This window comes from Eretmochelys imbricata, chromosome 1 (genome assembly GCF_965152235.1).
Source record: "Eretmochelys imbricata isolate rEreImb1 chromosome 1, rEreImb1.hap1, whole genome shotgun sequence".
In the NCBI taxonomy this organism is placed as follows: Eukaryota; Metazoa; Chordata; order Testudines; family Cheloniidae; genus Eretmochelys; species Eretmochelys imbricata.
In genome coordinates, this window is record NC_135572.1 from 207,829,180 (window position 1) to 207,834,448 (window position 5,269).

Here is a 5,269-nt window from a genome sequence, read left to right on the forward strand (position 1 = left end):
GTAAATAAAAGTATTTTTAATAAAACTTAAAGAATGCCATGGGTGTTTGTAGAGAACTTGGGCAGAAGAGCATTTATACCAGGTTTGAGAACTAGGCACAGAGCTGCCTAGATTGGCTTGCCTGCCTGAGAAACCAAACAGCAGTAATGGGGAGGGGCACAAAATCAAAGCTGAAATTAGCAGCCCCCATAGAAAATGGTTTGAAAAGCATCTGGACCTAGATTGAAAGGGGACTTAGGCAGTGCAGTGCCAATCATAGGCACCCTGCTACCTAGGGAATTCTCAGCCCCAAGACAGGCTCCCCTTGCATTGTATGGGGCAGTGAAGCACCTAAGGAAGGGCTTTTCGGCAAGCTGAGCCAGGAGCTGCGTAAGGGTGCCAGGAGTGAAGTGCAGAGGAAGGGGGTGGACTGGCTGGGTGCCTTGCTTTCCTCAACCCAGAGTTATGGTCCTTTCACTTGCAGGCTTGGAGAACATGTTGCTGAGACATGTAGCTGGGAAGAGTAGTAAGTTCATTTATATCCGTGAACAAAGAGGGGAGATGTGAGATCAGTTGGCCAGACTGAAATATGTTTTAAAAAGGCACATGAACATGAATTGAAGCAAACAGTCATAAAGTTCAAGTCCACATAACGAATGCTTTGGCCTTCTGACTCTTCCCACTAGACTCAGTCAGATGCTCCAAAATGGCTGCTCTGTGTCAGTCTCTTACCCCTCCTCAAGCTAACAGTAGGCACTGCCCACAAAATGTAAAAAGACCCACTTGGGGATCATCTTAGAAGAATGACTCTTTTCAAGGGTTACATAGAAACATAATTTCAGTTTTTAAAAACCACACTCAAAAAAGGCCACACAATAAAACTGACTAGTAAAGTTAGGGAGAAAATTCAAAATGCTACTGGGTGTAGCATATAGCCAGCATCTGCAATTCACGGTCCAAGGCAGACAGGAAGCCTAAAACTAGAGAGCTGTTAGGAGGCCTGAATAATTGTATGACCAATAAAAGCACTTGTGGAGCTGCATGCTGATAAGAGCTGGTAGAATGTTGTTGCCGTTACTGGTTGAATGATTTATCTAGTAAATAATTTCTTCATTATAACTCTATAACTAGTTAATTACTATATGAAGAATTAATATTCTTGCTATCCATGTACAGTAAAAGTTGTTTTATCTGGCATGTTGAGGGAATGGGGGGTGCCGGTAAGTGAAAAATGCCGGGTAACTAAGAGGGAGGGAGTTTGGGTGCGGAAGGGGGCTCAGGGCAGCAGGCTGGGGCGCGGAAGAGGTTGCAGGGTGCTGGATCTGGGGGTTGCTCACCTCAGGCGGGTACCCACAAGTGGTGGTCTGTTCCAGCTGCTCCTAGGCAGAGATGCGGCAGGTGGCTCTATGCGCTGCTCCCATCCTGCCCCGAGCACTAGCTCCATACCGCCCATTGGAAGGGAACCTAGGAGCAGCTGGGACAGATTGCCACTTGTGGTGAGCCGCCAGAGGTGAGCACCCCCCAGATCCGGTACCCTGCATCCCAGCCCGCTGCCTCAAGCCCCCTCTCGCACCCAAACGACCTCCCAGAGCTCACATTCCACACCCCTCCTCACCCGCTGTTGGCTCTGTGCCAACTGGACTATAAACCGGAATTTCAATGAAGATCAGAAATGCTGGTTTATAGAGCTTTCCAGTTGGTGAAGTGCCAGATAAAACAGATTTTACTGTAAATATCTAATCCTTTTTTAATCCTACTAAGATCTCATCCTCAGTATTCTGTAGCAATAAGTTCAACAATCCAGTTACAAACTCTCTTTTTCACCAGTTTTAAATGTCACCTTTCAATTTAATTGTGACTGTCCCCTAGTTCTTGTGTTATGAGACAGGATAAATAAGAGTTAGAAATTTGTCTTGTTTAGACTATTGCTTATTTTATATATTTTTCATGTCCTCTTCTATTTGCTCCTTTCTAAGGTAAACATAGAATCATAGATTTTAAGGTCAGAAGGGACCATTATGATCATCTAGTCTGACCTCCTGCACAATGCAGGCCACAGAATCTCACCCAGCAACTCTCGTAACAAACCCCTAACTTATGTCTGAGCAATTGAAGTCCTCAAATCATGGTTTAAAGACTTCAGGGTGCAGAGAAGCCTCCAGCAAGTGACTCGTGCCCCACGCTACAGAGGAAGGGGGCGGGCGGAGGGATACCTCAGTGGTTTGAGCATTGGCCTGCTAAACCCAGGGTTGTGAGCTCAATCCTTGAGGGGGCCATTTAGGATCTGGGACAAAAATGGGGGATTGGTCCTGCTTTGAGCAGGGGGTTGGACTAGATGACCTCCTCAAGTCCCTTCCAACCTGGATATTCTATGATTCTAAAGCGAAAAACCCTCAAGACCTCTGCCCTGGAGGAAAATTCCTTCCCAACCCCAAATGTGGTGATCAGCTAAACCCTGAACAAGACTCATCAGCCAGACACCCATCTCTGTGGTAACTCAGATCCCATCCCATCTAACATCACAGGCCATTGGGCATAGCTACCGTTAGTCGAAGATCAATTAATTGCCAAAATTAGGCTATTCCATCATATCCTCTCCTCCATAAACTTATCAAGCTTAGTCTTGAAGCCAGATATCTTTTGCCCCCACTGCTTCCCTTGGGAGGCTGTTTCAGAACTTCACTCCTCTGATGGTTAGAATCCGTCTAATTTCAAGTCTAAACTTCCTGATGGCCAGTTTATATCCATTTGTTCTTGTGTCCACATTGGTACTGAGCTTAAATAATTCTTCTCCCTCTGTGGTATTTATCCCTCTGATATATTTATAGAGAGCAATCATCTCCTCTCAGCCTTCTTTTGGTTAGGCTAAACAAGCCAAGCTCTTTAAGTCTCCTTTCATAAGACAGGTTTTCCATTCCTCGGATCATCCTAGTAGCCCTTCTAAACAATCCTATCCTTTCAATTTCTCTTCATATGAGAGTGTTTCAAACTACAAATCGTTTTTTGTTACCCATCTGTGAATAGGGCTGGCTGGAAAACAAGATTTCTGTTTGTGAAAAATTTAGTGGTTTCAACATTTGTGTTCTGATACAGAAAGAATCCAAGACTTTTCAAAAGCTTTGGAGTGAGAGATTCCCCCCACAACCACCAAGTGGTTAGAGCACTCCGCTGGGATGTAATGCGCCCTAATTTCAAGTCCTGGCTGTGCCTGATTCTTACAATCCAGGTGCATACCCTAACCACCAGGCTATTCTGATGTGGTGCACTCTGCTTTTGATCAGAAATCACACCCTGGATCTGAGAAATCTTCCAACCAAAGTTTCATCAAAACTGACGTTTCTGCAAAATGTTTGTTTCAATAAATCAGCATTTTCCGATGGATAAGTGTGTTGTCAAAATGTTCCTGATCAGCTTTGATCTGTGAACCCCCTTTCCTTCCCCTACATCTTTTTTGAAATCGGGTGACCAGAACAACGCAATATCCTAGATGACTTTTATAATAGCATTATAATGTTCTCCATATTATTCGCCTTCTCATCCCTTGTACATACTAACAGTTTGTTTGCTTTTTTGCCACTTCTGCACACTCTGCAGTGATTTTCATTGAGATGTCTGCAGTGATGCTCAGGCCTTTTCCCTGAATTGGCAATCATTACCTCCAATATGCATTACTTTCCATTTGTCAACCCTGAATTTCATCTGCCAGCATGCTGCCTACTCAGTCCGCTTGGTCCTTACTGGTATTGGTAACCTAAACAGAGTTTAGGTCATCTGCAAATATTGCTTCTTCACAACTCACTCTACTTTCCAAATTATTAATATATATATTAAACAACCAAAATCCTAATATAGTTCCCCACCATTCACCCTTTGCCATGATGATTATTCCTAGCCTTTGTTTTCTCTCTCTTAGCCAGCTTCTTGCATCATGACTACATAGCTTCTTTAGTATGGGACTTTTATAAACCCTTTGACAAAGTTCAAATAAATTGTCAACTAGTTTTTCTTAATCCATTATTTTATTGACACATTCAGAGAATTCTGATAGATTAGTGAGGCCTGGGTAATCAAATGTTATAGGTCATTTTAAGAAAATACACAATTTGCATATTCTAATATGCTGAACTCAAGGCACCAATCTGATCCAATGTGGCAAATCCTTTTTCCAGCTGCGTGATCAAGGCTAGAGCCTTCATAGATCGATAATACCAAAGTTTTGATCACTAAGTTATCTAGGTAAGAAAATGTGTCCCATTCTCTGATTCGGACATCTTCCTTCTCACTTAATCCCGCCTGGTATGCTTGTGGAATTCATCATCTTTCAGATACAAGAAAAATAAATTAACATCCATCATACCCGACTTTTTATTTATTTATTTTTTTTAAAAAAACCCAGGTCCATGAACCAACCAACACAGTAACAGCAGCAAAGCCCACACTGACCAGCAGCAGCTTCAGATTAGTCCCACTCTATACCCTGAGGCCTGGAGGTGGCCATAGTGACAGTTCTGAGTCCAACAGGGAAGATAAAACTGAAATTTTTTTTCTCATACTCAGCACTGCTGTGGTGTCTGTCCTGTAGGGAGAGATCATGGGCCTTCTGTTTTAGTTGATTACCTGTTGCTATCCCCTGCTGCAATGGCACTGTTGAGGCTGTAACCCTGCAGGGAAGGATGTGAGGCATAAAGGGTTGAGTGGAAGAATGAGCATTTGGGAAGGAGGGAGAGAACATAGGGAAAGAAACAGAGAAAGTGGGGAGGGCTGTGGGAGAATGAGGGAATCCAGGAAAGGACACCTCTGTAATGCTAAAAGAAAAGGAGTACTTGTGGCACCTTAGAGACTAACCAATTTATTTGAGCATGAGCTTTCGTGAGCTACAGCTCACTTCATCAGATACATACCGTGGAAACTGCAGCAGACTTTATATATACACAGAGAATATGAAACAATACCTCCTCCCACCCCACTGTCCTGCTGGTAATAGCTTATCTAAAGTAATCGTCAGGTTAGGCCATTTCCAGCACAAATCCAGGTTTTCTCACCCTCCACCCCCCACACACAAATTCACTCTCCTGCTGGTAATGCTAGCTTCAAAAGCAGAAGGGTGGGGGAAGGATTCAGCCAGCAAAAAGAGCTACTACCATAGCCACAGAGGTCTGGGATCCAACCTGTTGCTTTAATAAGGCTCAGTAATGACAGTCTCCACACACCCATCTGTCCTCTGCACTTCTCCTTCCAATCTTACCTCCAGTTCCAACTCCTCTTCACATTTCTTTATGGAGATCAAGCA